This window comes from Rhopalosiphum padi, chromosome 2 (assembly GCF_020882245.1).
Source record: "Rhopalosiphum padi isolate XX-2018 chromosome 2, ASM2088224v1, whole genome shotgun sequence".
Taxonomy (NCBI): Eukaryota; Metazoa; Arthropoda; class Insecta; order Hemiptera; family Aphididae; genus Rhopalosiphum; species Rhopalosiphum padi.
Window position 1 is genome coordinate 7,365,937 of NC_083598.1, and position 15,704 is coordinate 7,381,640.

Consider the following 15,704-nt stretch of genomic DNA (forward strand, 5'->3'; position numbering starts at 1 on the left):
CGCAATATATAAATACATACACAGTGCCGATAACGCACAGGCTCAACCACCGCCGGCGCCACCGATCTCCGTGACTTAAATAACTTATAGCGATTCGTGCGGTCGAGCGCGCCCGCGCTCATGTGTGTGTGTGTGTGTGTTTGTGTGTGTGAGATATTATATTGTTGTTTATTGCGGGCCGGAAACGGTCACCACCGGGCAATGGCGTCCTATTTTGTTAGTCGAAGAGGTCCGGTCCAGGATTCAAGGTTGGGAACGGGGTCATCTTTCTGTAACCGAGAAACTCGGTCAAATATAATACGATAAACATATTCGCCACATGCGTATCACATAAGAAACCATATTATTATCGGGTGACAATAATTAAACCGTGTTTATATAATTAATAGGTAATGTTTGCTATCGCGCTGTCTCTTTACCAACACCGAATCACGTGTGGGTGACGGCTTTGAAAGTGGGTTAAGTAAGACTTACCGAAATATTAATCAGAATTATTGGTCATTACTCGGTATCGTATCCAAATTTTTGACTCATCAAAATATCACGATTTTTGATACATTTTTATTATATTTTCAGTATTTCATTGGCAACAAATTCAATATATTTTATTGAAACACATATTTTCATATTTTCATTTTTTATGTTTTTAGTGATATTTCATTATGAGGTATATAAGCTATAACATGCGTGTTAACTGCCATTCCGTTGCTTTTTAATAGCCAACAACGTCAAATTGTGGATTTCAAATATCCAGAACACATAGTAGTGACCACTTCGGTGATACTACAAACCATTATATTGTTAATAAAGTATAATATTATTATTCTATTGCGAATGAAAATTATTTTTAGGTATTTGCAGTTTTAAGGGTTTGACACGCAAAATCAATTTTGTTAAAAATTATAAATAACTTCAATAGCAATATAAATATATCATAAAATATACTTAGTATACAGTACTAAAATATTAGGCTGACAGATGGTTTCGTTCAAAATTATTTATCGTTTTTCGAATAAAAAAAAAATAAAAAAAATAAATACTACCATATTATATTAAATATACTATTTATATTGAAAATACGATTGTAATTATAATTAATAGGATTTGTAATTATGCTAAATATATGACAAAAATCTCGGATTGAGTATAAACAACGATGATATAGTTATGCAAATACTAAAAAATCCCTGGAATAATATATAAATCAAACCCGTACTGGAATAGAAATGTCCAATGTAGACAGATACAATGTTGAAATATGGTCTGTTAAAATATCTGTTGATTATTAGTCAAAAGAATTATAATTTATGAAACACACTTCGTAGAAGTATTTTGTACAAAATCAATTCACGTTTTAATAATGTATTTTATAAGTATATATATATATATATTTAATATAGAAAATAATATATTAAATTATATATAACCATTAATGATTAAGTGTAAATTTTACAATAAAATGACAATTATTTTTATATCATAAATAAAAAATGACAAATATATATATGTAACTATATACTTGAAACCGTTTTTAAAATGATTTAATGTATAGCTAATGTTATAATAAGCATTAACAGAAAATTCTAAATATCTAAGATTATTCGTTTTTGAGTTACATAAAAAAAAAACCTAAATAAATTTTGTCGAATATTGGTTTTGTGTAAAAATTCTCGTTTTTCCTTTATTTTTCGTTTTTAAAATTATTTGAAAATAATTGCAATTTGTTTTTGACCTTAGAAACCGCAACTAGTTTTAATTTTATTTCACCCCCAGAATTTAAAATTGAAGATTTTTTATTATAAAATACACACCATTTTAAAATCACTATAATTATCATTCCGTTCAAAATATTCTAATTTATAATAGATACACTTGTATAATTATATAACAATATACCGATTATACCGAATCTATCTTTAATATTAACATTATTTTAATTATGTTGTTTATAATTGTATATATTTTACATCTGTGAATTGAAGCTATCTTACTATTCATATTACATGGATAATTTAATTTAAATACCTTAATAACATTATTATTTTTATCAGCCATTATTACAATCATATAAATACAAATATCATACAACTATACAAATATCAGTTGTTTTTTACAACCCATATCATCCATTTTTTTAATTTACATTCTAAATTATACATATTATAATAGTACATTTTTTGCAAATCAATAAGATTTGTTTCTTTGGGTGTAAGTTACAAAAAAAAAAAAAATTAAAAAAAACTCAACAAACTGAAAAAAATAGTGATCGATTTTATAGTTAATTTTTAATAAAATAATGTTTTTCATATTTTTTTAATACATAATTTAGATTAATTAGGTAAAATAGTATGCATTTAGTTCAGAGAGATTCAGTAATATATATATTTAATAAACCCATAAGATCTTTGAATAATATTATTGCAACGACTATTCTTGTGCGGTAATTTACATGACTTCTGTGCTTTATATTTAGTAAGAAAATGAATAATATATTCTGAGTAATTAATTTCTTATTTACTTAAATTTGTTGAAACGTACTAAAATCGTCTTGATTTCTAATTAGATTATGTTTTAGGACAATTCGAGTTATATCAAAAATATTTACATTTAATTAATTAATGGATTGAAAATGTGTGTATTGATGATAGACATACTCAAAACGTCTTTGAATAATCTAATATTTATGACCATAAGGGTCCAATGTCGAAATTTGTTTACAGTTAACAATATAATATATTTTATAACAGTTATTGTAAATAAAATACATTAAAATATAAATACAGTTATATCATTTTAAATTAATACTTTATGTTTATATTTACATTTATCAAAGCTTAAGTCACAATATTTGTGATTCTGCAACATCTGGAACTCTAACCGACGTTCGAGACACTTTGAAATCGCAAATTGTGAACTTAAATTTAACGATTCGAGTTTCCAGAGTTCGGGAAATTTAACCACTTATAGATAGTTAGATCCATTGAATAATCACAGTTAAGTACATTAAACTACAGACCGAGTAAGAATATTTATGTGGGCGCTTACAGCTATTATTGAAACATTTTAAACGACACATTTGTAAGTAGGACAAGTAACATTTTGATATTACAAATTTACTTATATTTACTTATAGGTTGAACTTAAAATATTAATTATATATTGTTATAAAAATAAATAACAATACCTATGTAACCATATTTATTATGATCTACTTAATTGTCGTATCCTTTGTTCCATTATTTATCATATATTTTTATCATGTATAAACGCCCTCTTAAAATCTCAAAATAAAATCTGATTAAAAATTATTTTAATTGCCTGATAGGTATTAATTAAGAAAACTTCCTCCGTTTTGGGTCAATCATAAAACTTCTTACACTTAAGATTTTAAATATTGAATGACTAAAACTTGAAAATCCAATTTATAGTTAATAAACTAGTTTTCATATATCCGTATTTTAGTTTTGAATTTGACTTATACGTTTGACTAAAACTACTTTACTACTGTATATTGGATGATAGTGTTATTTAAATATGAGTCATAATTTTAAGTTTGAGTAACAAGCTAATAATAACTTGTTTTATAAATTTAAATTAAACTTCTGTATGTATTAATATTAAATATACGCATTGCATATAATATTGTACATACACTAAACTTTAAGATATATTTTTTCCAGTTCCACAAGTATACACTATACAAGTTATTCAAATCATTTGATAAAATATTCTTACACGGTAATTTCATAGCAGTTTATATTTTGTGTTAGTAATATTTTTAAATGAATCATACGTAGGTCGTATCAGTCGTTTTGTCCAAATTATCAAATCCATCAACACAATACCAGTTAATAATAATATTAAAAATATTATAAGTTATATTTTATGTATTACATTTAAAAACACATTGAACTGAACTCATATCATATCATAACGATCTATTGTTTATACTCTATAGCAGGGGTGGCAAAACCGCGGCTCGCGTTATAGACTTTTGCGGCTCGTATCTTATCTTAACATTTTTACAAAAACATTTTTTTAATATGAATTTATGTATATTTATACTTATATATAACCTTTTTTTTTTTTTTGGCATTTTGGCACTTCCATATTTGGTGGCTCGCGATTCTACTCTCGCTGGCCTCCCCTACTCTATAGACCTATCTTATATATAAAATTCTCGTATAATATATAATTTCGAACTATCATAATTTGTAATAATTAATAAACGATCAAAGAATATGATTTGAGATTAATTAAAAAAAACCAAGATACATGACTTGAAAATGAAAAGAATTGTATGTTTTAAAACACACTTATTCAATATATTATTATTATTATCATCTTTTTTTTTCATAGAATTAATTAAAACTGTGACCTAGGTAGACAATACCATTGTTAAAATGTCTGAAATTTTAAAATAATAATACATTAAACTTTAAAGCAATTAGATGACTGCAAATTAAAAAGAAAAAAAAACCATCAGCAAACAATGACTTGTACCCGTTATTTACCAACTCGGTGAAGTCTGCAAAGGAAACCGGGTTTCAGTCATGATTTGTTCTGCTACTAATACAGCGAAACGGTGAAATTTCAAGTTAATTATTTCTTCTTGCTCGTGGCATACGATTAATTATTCAGTCCGAGCTAAGTATTCCGGGCGGACTGTGCATTAGTATTACACACATAATGCGTAGGTACATGTCCCCTGTAGTAGCCAATTAAAGAGAGACCTTTTGTTTGTGTGTAATATAGACAAACGATTAAACGCGCCATACCTTTAATTAACGTTTGGGTTAATTAAGCAATCGGTTGAGAAATCGCGCTGCTGGTGCATATACTTTCTTAATTTGCTTTTATGCGACCTAGCCGCACTGTTGGACCCCGCTGCAGGTAGGTATATGAAATACGGTACTGGTGTTGACTTTGACGGTTGCACGACTTTCGTCGGTCTGAGAAAATCGTCAGTGGTTGTGAAAAGAAATATATATCATACTTTCGCGGGAAAAGTTACCGATTGGCCCAAGGCAGGTAACATAATAATTGAGTGTGTGGTTTGTACGCAGTGATGGCTGATCAACCAGTCGTAATTCATTTAAATAATTTCTTTACTTATTTATTGGTTGTTTATTATTATGCATATTTATGTTGTAGACGTCTGTTCGAACTCTTTAGCCATCGCAGACTTGATAAATTTAAATGGAAAAAAAATGTTATTAAGCAAGGCGTCGTCGTATGACATCCCGAAGTTTCCAAGTATAAGCATTGAAAATTTAATTTATTTACTACCTTCCGAGAAAAATCCAATACACATCAAGAAAAGTCGAATGATACGATTGCAGAGATATTCCGTTATATGTACATTTGTAAACTCATTACTATTGATTTTTTCTTCATTATTCGTTTATTTATTTCTATCTTCGGCAGAAAACTTTTTTAATCGGGAATCCTAATTATAAAATATCTGCATTGAAAATGTAGGTATAACAACGACATCTACACTACCTTTTTAATTGCTTAATCGCCGAATCCAAAGAACTAAAAAAAAAACTAGAAAAAATGTAACACAATATTTAAACTCATTAAAAGTTATTTATTAATTCAGTTTTAAGTTTTATTTTGTTTAAGTAGTACAATTGTCGCAACGATGTATTTATCACCACAAAAAAAACTCATACCAACATGTATGTATTTTTTTAATTATGAGCTTAATAAAAAGAACACAATATGTAGTGCAGGAAGAAAAGAAAATAATCTTTTCTTATACTAATTTAACTGTATTATATTCATAATAGTAAGTATTATTTATATGTTTTAAAATCAATTAAGATAGTCGTAATATCTTCTAACGTGGGAATATATCGTTGATTGTAAAATCATAATTTAACCAATCGTAAACTAGTAGACTAGGTATTCTGAATAGTTGCAAACATCCAACACTGAAGTTGATATACGGGTCGTAAAGTATTTTCCACTAAAATTCTGCAAATTATTAAACTACAACATGAATAATAAAAAATAAAATCGAATAAGTAAAAACCCAGTTTTGCATAAACATCATCATTTTTTCTTAATTTTTTTCTTTTTTAACAGTGTTTCTCAATTATTTGAAACTACTATGACTTTTTAATTTTTACCTTTCAAAAGTAATTTTCTATCTGAGACCACCCTTAGAGTTGAAGATCAGAGTATTTTTCTATAAATATAATATTATGTCTTAAGGGCAAGACAAAAAAAAAAAAATAGAAAACATCATTGCAAAATCAATACATTCATTACTCCACTAAAAATCTAAAATGTTTATATTCTAATATTCATAATATTTTAATATTCTAGATTCTTTTTACTATATTTACAAACAGTTATCATTGTTTTTAACACCGCAAAGTAGGAAAACGGGTTTTCCTAGACGTACTAGATACTTCCGGATACAAATTCATTTCCGTCCTACTATTTATAATATCCACAGGTAAAAGTTTCTGTTTAAAGGGATGTAGATAAAAAATATACAATTTCGAAGTGAATAATATATCAACGCTTACCTCAAAGGTGTTTATAATGTTCATATGCTAATAATGAGCGTTCAACGAAAACGAAAAATTGACATACAATATTAATGCGTATTTTTTTTTCACCCATTGTGTTTGATTTTTACTTTTATCGTGCGTCTGGGAATGGTATATAATTTCTTGAATGTTGATGAGAAGATCTCTGTTTGTTTAAAACTCCAACGGAATACAAAACAAAATCTGCAGGCCACAAGTTTTATGGTTGACCGAATACTGCGCAGTTTCCAGAACTGTTTGCAAACAGTCTATATAGAGTAATGGTTTGTTGTAGTTTAGAGGATATTAAGTTACTAATGTCATAATAATTTAAGTGTAATAACAGAAGTTTAGATACTAGTTAACAAAATACGTCGTCAAAAGACGAGTGTATCTATATAATATTATTACGTAAAATAGATATTTTTTAACTTCAAATAAGTATGAAACTACGAAAATTCGAGATATAACGACATAAAATAGCAAAAAAAGTGCTTAAAAGATAATATTGCAAGTAATCTGTATAATATTATGAAAGTTATTTTATTTGACAACAAATTAATAAAAATAACTTTTTTTATTGTGAGCTTTACAGTCGTTAAGTCTAAGACATAAAATATAGTAAAATATTCAAAATGTACTTTTTCAGTAGATAATTTATTAAAACATGATGTCCATAGTTTTTAAATTTAATTTTAATCGATATACCTGTAAATAATCGAGTTATAACATTATGACGGTCATAGATACTGTAATTTTGACTATGTTGACTACATTCAATAATAGATATATAAGACGTTTGAATTATTTCTCAAGCGATATGGATAACAAATGATATGGATTGTATTACAATAATCTACATGTCGAACGAATTTAATTATTGGCGTAATAAAATTGGCATAATATTATGTACAATAAACATGCACTACATCTGTCATCAGGTTTAGGCCTCTGGTGATGTTATATCGACGAAAATTAACTCCATGTGACTTGAATTCCACATAAAGCGATGGGGATTAACAATTAAAATAAATAGATATTATGTAGTTGTAGTCTGACAGATATTATACCAAATAATATATTATAATATTCTGATTAGCAAATAAATCATGTATACCATAACATAATATATGTTGTACGTACTGACATTTTAAACCATGACGTTATTTAATTATTTTGTAAAATATTCAATATGATTGCAAGCAATTTATTATAAACTACTAATCGTATAATTGTTAAGCTAGTAGTATCTACAAACGGAATCACAGCGGTCACACGTCTACCAACTCACTGTTGTATAAAATAATTAGAAACGAGCAGAGTTTCAACAACTGTATCATTAGGCTCAAGTGATATTTAATTTCAAATTAAGTGTTCGAAAAAAAAAAATGTTAACTGTTTTAACACAACAAAACACTATTGCCAAAAAACGCAATAGTTCCACAAGTCAACGTATATACAGCATACTATGCTCAGGGGTGTACGGAAACAAGAGTAACGAATACGTGATACGTACAACGAACAAATAAAGAATCCCAAGACGAAATCTTCAAGTAGGTATTTAATCAGACGAATAGGATAATTTATCATTCATCATATATTTATCATATTTTATCGATACGACTTCTGATACAATATAAAAATAAATTATAATTAAAATTGTTTTCATTGGCATTTTAAGTTGTTACCAATTTAGTTTAAATCGATATATTTAATATTATTATTATTTTTATTATTATTATTATTGTTATTGTTGTTGAATGTCGTTGTTATTATTAAACAAGTAATTTGTTTCTTACAAAAACAATTTGTTTGAAATATTTAAAAAGTGTAAAAATTGAATATCAAATTTGTATAAAAAGTAATAATTACCTGATGAAACCCTATTTAATATTTTTCAACAATGGAGAAAGGTAAAAAAAACGACAATGAAACAATTGTATTATGGTTATATAAAAAAAATGTTTATGCTCCGGAAAAATTTAAAAATAACATTCTTACTCCACTCGCAAGACTATCAAGCTCGTGCTGAAACACATTACTAAATAATAATCAATTCAAAGACATATAATTGTATTGATAGTATACTTTAATTTAATTAGATTTTGTAATAATATTTTGAAAGGTACTCAGTCATAGTAATATAGCAGTTATCCAGCATCTAATATTTCAACAGAATACTATAATATGTTCAAAAATTATGCACAGCCATGAAGTTATTTAAGTAATTAGATAGTATTAAATTATGGTTGAGCATCACCATTGTTAATCTTAACTTTCACTTGAAAACAATTAACAGTTGACTTGCGTGTTGAACGTTATCGAAATGATATAATATGTTAATGTATTCTTTTTGAAGTATATTTTACGTTACTGGTATTGTAATTTATTTCCATTGTATGAATATTATAATCTTAAATGATGCTGACATTCATTCTGTGCGAATAAAATAAAGTAAAATTCAAATTTTTAGTTTTTCTTTTACATTGTATTAACCATTGTGAAATCAGTTTTATTCCAGGACGCATGTGACCAAACACATGCGAAAATGTCAAAGGTTGGTGGGAAAATGGCAGTGCTACGAATATTGCACAATTAATAGGAATATGTGAAGTGAACTTCACTCAAATATAATAACCATAAAGTTACATTTTTAAAATGGATCGAATCACCTTATATTTCTAATTGGCGATAAGGACACCGTCATCGGAGAAGGGATGCTTTTGCCATCGCAAAGACCGTAGCCGGTTTGGCAGATAAAACCTATGAGAACCATAGTGATATAATTGGTTTGTAATTACACACGCCGCAAGTTGCGCTATATCAAAAACCCATCAATAATAATAATAGTATTAACACGAACAATAACATATCATTTTTCAACATTTATTCGTTCGATATTTCAGTGCGGACAATTCTAGTCATAACGAGTACCTGCAGGGTAAGGTTATACACCTATCTATTCGATGATTGAATTCACTGCAATTATATGTATAGTTTTATTTTTTTTAATAATTGTAAGTAAATAATATCTAAAAATGTGATGCATTATTTTACCGATCCGTTTTCGATTCATTATAAAATAAAAACTGATATCACTTGTTTGAATTATATGTCACACACATCCGTGCACTATAATATAAAATTTATAGTTTCTATAGGTATTATGTTGTAATTTAATTTTTTTAAATAAACTAGACTTATTATAATTTTGATATCAGAGTATTTAATACACTTGATCAACTTATTCTTTATTACATATTATATTTTACTAAATATTGTACACGTTATTAAAATAATAAATCTTATTTATTAAAAGTTATTTATGCTTTTTAAACTATGCTCATAAATACTTACCTAATTATACTACTAATTATGTAAAAACAACTTACTTAGGTACCTATCTTCTTTAAATACTTTACCTTAACATTTGAAATTAAAATTTATAAAAACACCTATTTTACAACACAATGTATGTTCATAATTACATTTTTTTCGGTAAAAGTATGTAACACGACAACATGTTTGTATTAAACAATCTAAACATTAACTCAAAGTTTGAGTTTGACAAATATATTTTTAAATTACTTTAGACATTACTTCATGTATGCTGCAACACAGAAAACAATATTTACAAAAAAAAAATAGTCAGTATGGTAACGGTAGTGGGTGACTGGTGTGTCCACTATATACCGATATTATGTTCGAAGTACAAAATATTTAAACCGATACAGCTTTAACCCGACTTACAGTTAAACAAACCTATAAATTATTAATTTGAAAATATATTAGTTTACTTAAAAACAACAGGGTTATCATAACAATTTCTTGAAAACTTAAAATATTGTAGTTTTTAAATAATCTTTTTTGAATTATACTTCGATAAACTTTTGTTCTGTATACAAAGTTTGTAAGTTCGTATAGATAAAGCGAATTGTATTTATTATAGAAGCTTAAACTATACAGTTGATTATTTTCTGTGTATAATTTATGTTACTCCTTACTTGGTAAGATGAAACTTCAATTTAAAATTAGAAACTTTGAATTAATATTCAAGCTCAACATGTTAACAAAACTAACCAATCGTATACTTATTATTAAAAATATGCAATATATTATTTTGAAAATTAATAATGTTAGATAAAATGTTTCAAACAAAATTAATTATACTATAATTGCATACAATCAGTATAATTTTTGAAAACTATTAATAAATTAATTTGCCTTGAATTTTTAAACTGAATAAAATTGTAACAATAAAAAAAACACAATTATTTTATGCTTATTTTATGTCAATTCGGATTTTAGCTTCATGGCATAGTCATTCATCACAGTTTATTTAAAAAAAACAATATGATTAAATATATAAATGGGGTCATGGGTGTCTACCGGTATATCTCGAGCCATAATATAACATATTATATATGACTTCTCGGAACAAAGAGTTGATTTAAATAATAGTTTGTATGATATATCATATTTGTATAACTCATGTTCAGTCCTAATACTAAGTTCCGTATCGTCATAAAAAGTCACATAAACATAATATTTAAGCTTTTAGTTATGAGCATATTTGAACTTTGTTACAATTCGAGTGTAATATTATTTTTGTAGTATCGCTATGATAATACGTAACAGTCGTAACTCAATGTTCCACGGAAGTGATCTATACAAAAATAACAAACATTATTTTCATAAAATATATTTTATATTATGTCTAGATTTTAGTGGTATTAAAGCAGTTAAATCACTTAAAAATATAGGAAATCTATTAAATGATAATCAAGTTCGGTAAGCATTTTAAACAAACTTAAACAACACGTTACGGTAGGTAGTGATTTTGATTTTAAATAATATTATGATATACAATCATTAAAGTTCTCAAAAGCTTGGATGTAAAAATCGTTTTTTTTTTTTGTTATTCCACAAAAGTTATAAGTGTTAACTTAATCTAGTTTCGTCATTCATAACCTTTGGGAACAGCTGGATCATACAGGCGCATCGTAGAAAATAAAAAAGCTGAAATTTTAGATTAACTATAATAATATAATACATTCAATAATGTTTTTCAGGTATATTTTTTATACTCTAATTTCATAAAATACACTTTTAATATACGCACTCTTAAATGGATCGACTCGTCCCTTAATATTTTGCGAACTGGTTCAGAAATCATAGTCATTTGTTCGGCTCATCATTGTTTTCAAATCCCCAACATAGTCATATTTGGATACTTCATTAAAAAGTATCTCTAAAGGTGAGTAGCCTGACAGAGTTGAATTTATCAGAAACCTTAACGATATTTCCGGATGCGCACACTATTCGATCTGCGATTATAATCATTCACATTCTTTTCGTACTCATCATCTAACTTAATGAATCCCTTTATGGTACGGTTCGTATCATCTGGTATACGCTCGTCTTTTCATTCCTTTGTCTTGGACATTTGCAATTCGACGTAATTATTATATTTTTTAGCGGTCCTTCTACCAATACTAGTTAATAACAACTAATAATAATATTATAAAAAAAATAATGTTATTATAATATTACAATTAAAGCTCTAAGTACATGACATTTTGTCACTGAAATTTTTTTCTGCAGCAGTTCAAACGTGTACATAATAAATTTAAAGGGGTTAGTTTCAAAGTTTGTAGTATATTCCAAAATTAACGTTCGCCATTTAGAGGTGGCCTCTAGGGAAGGGGGGTTTCACTTTGATATGAAATAAAGTATACTTAAAAGTATAAGCTGACTGATATTCGCTCAGAATTGTTTTTCATAATATAAGATGATTCATAATTGAATTTAATCACATCCATCATAGTAACCTAACTAATGAAGTGGTATACTGAATTCCTATTATAATTATAAAGCAAAGCGAGTCGTTTTTACCGTAGAGTTGGAAGAATTAAAATTGGATACAAAAATAAAATAAAAGGTAGTGATTGTTTTGATAATCACTACACCAAATTTAAGAATATTCAGACGATTAGAAATTAATTTAATTAAAACGTCATGTCTTGGTAATATAAAATTAATCTTAATATAGAAAAATTAAAATTAAATTTAAATGATTAATATTTAAATAAAAATTAATGAAGTTCAAATTATTTAAATATAATAATCCTTCATTGTTTAAAACTAATTATACATAATTTTAGTTAATAAAAAAAAAAAAAACACGGAAAAATAATAAATATAAAAACTTTCAGTACAAATTATACAGTTATTTTTAGTGATGTTTTGTTTCAAACTTTCAAATAATTGAAATAATTTCGAAAATTATGTAGTTAAAATTAAAATTTGAATACATTATACGGATTACTTTTATAAACTTGAAAATTAAATAAAAAATATTGTATAGTACATACTTTTAAGTACAAAAAACTATTCTACGTATTATAAATTTTATCTACTTTTTTCTAAACACGTAATAATAATATTATAGTTATAATATCAACATAATTATTATTTATACAATTTAATATGGTGATAAAAATGATTAGTAATAAAGTTATATAATAAAATGAACAGATACATGATATATAGCAGAAAGAAAAAAACCATCATAACAACACTGTGCGTGTATACTGTTGTCTATAATATTATAATCATGTCGGTCGTATTATACTGATATTCTTTAGTGGTCGTATGCGTCGACTGTGTAGAGATGTCACGATTTACTATAATATGGATCGGACTTTGAAAAATGTGATTGAAATAAAAAAACCTTCCTTGAAAAAATGACTACCTGTTATATAATTTATGCAATTAATCACGGTACATAGATATTATTTCGAAGACCCTTGTTTATATAAAAAAAAAATATTAATAATCGTTATCTTCTTAATGCTCTTCATCAATTCCAATCGCTATGGCCTTGTACCACGGCAGCTGTGACCGTATATATGTGCCGAGTATACCCGAAAACTTTACGCCGTCTCGATCGCTATAATGATAATAATAATAATAATAATTACGATTTTCGAGCCCCGAACCCATATGGGTTATTCGCACGTAGTAATAACCCGGCGGTGTTGTCCGCGGTGTGTGTGCCCTCGCCATCGCCACCGTCGTCGTAGTCGTCGTAGTCGTCGTCAATACGCGTTTTTCGCGCGACCGATCGTCTCCATCCGTCATCGTATCGGCTTTCGCACACTGATTGACTGAGACGTTACGCTCGCACGACGGGCGGTTTTACGTGATGTAAGTCTACGGCGGCGTGCTGTCATGTTTTCACGTGTGTTACGCGTATTACGCGATTGGCTGCGGGTGAGGTTGAATACCGAGTTTGTGTGTGTGTGTGTGTAGAAAGCTGCACGGAAAATAGGGGTGTGAGTGTGGGTGAAGATGTGAGCCCCACACACACGAGCCCACCACCATTCCACTCTTAGTCATCGTCGTCGTTGCCGTCGTGTCGTCGTCGTCGGTGCAAAGCCAATTTGTCAGACTCGAGTAACTCACGGGCGCGTGTGCGTGCGTGCGAGTATACGTGTCAAACCGATTGGCAACATCCTTTTCCGTTACTCCGCAGACCGGAAACACCCGGACGTAGAGAATTATTCGTATTTTTCTTCGTCTTTGTATCCGTTTGTATTTTTGTTTTCTTTTATCTTATTTCATTTCGTTTATCCGTCTTTGGTCGGATCACCACCCCGTTCCCACATACCGTAATATAATCATGGCGTAGTACACGCCACCGTGAATATAACCTGGAACCCGAAGAACCAGCTATAGTTAAATCCCATCTCAAGAGAAAGCCACGCACCCGCGATTTCATATAGACAATATTATAATGAAATTTTAATAAAATCAATAAGTAGTTTATTGAGTACGGTAAAAAAACAGAAGAGATATTTGAGGTGTCACGCATTGTAGTAGCACTTAAATCGATTTTTTAAAATTGTTTTAAATCTTAAATATTTGTTTATATTATATCATCTAATTTAATTTAACTTTCAGAACCTTACTCCACTCGACTTCTGTCAGGATAATTATTGGTTGTTGTGTTAAATGCAAGATTATAATATTAAAAAAAAAAAACGGTTTAGTGAAAAAAAAATCACAAAGAACCCTATAAGTTAATATCATATTTTATTTCGTTCATAAATATGGAAATATTCCAAAAACAATGGAGTTATTGTGAACAGTTAATTAATATACAAACTGGGTAAATATATATTTACAAATTAAAATTAAAAGAGGGTTGTTGTTAGTAGCACGCATTAGGCGAATGATTGGAGAAATTTTAAAGTAGTTGGCTGGGCATACAACAATATGACATGTAAATTGGTAGAGGTACAAGGTACTTTGAAATTAATGAAAACTTTAAGTGTAGGTTTTCGATTTTTTTGATTGGGAAATTAAAGCAATGAAACAAAATATTGGCCGTAAAAAAGATAACTTAATGTGCAACTGCCTTTTAACATAACTCTTAAAAATAAAAATAATTTCTAACAAAATTCTCTTCTTTTAATACTGACATTTTGGTTTTTATTATGATGTTATAATTGTGCTTCATGAGTCCTTTTCCTCATAAAACTGATTTTAACAAATTATGGGTGTCCTTTAGTTTTGTCAACAATTTACGCGGAGACTTCACCTTCGATGATACTGACTTATTCCTTCAACTTTTACTACCCACAAAACCTGTACATGTACAAACTTGTATTACAGCAAACGGTAGAACGAAAAACATCCGTTGCTTAAAAACATGGTATTTTACATAATTTAATCTGTGGTAAAAAGGGGTGATTGCATTTCCATCAGACACGTTTTATTTATTTAGTCGTTGTGCGTGAGACGCGTAAGACAGTATGTACAAAAGTATTTGGCCAACTTAACGATATGGCCTATCGTTGAAGTTTCAATGCTGATAAACTGCACTAGAATGCATATGAATTATCCTAATTTGTAAAGATGTGAATCAGTAAAAGTTCTTGTGTGCAGTGATGTCACGTGCTCTCCGTATCTTATCAAAACTATAATTTTGACATACCTAACAAACGAGTAACACAAAGTTTCGGCAAATATAATATATATATATATATTATATAAGTACAACATGTGTAGGTATACATCAAATCGTTATAATTTTTTTTGTTTGTTGGAAGCTTTTAATATTTCGAAAGCCCTATTGAAACTTATTTGAGTTTA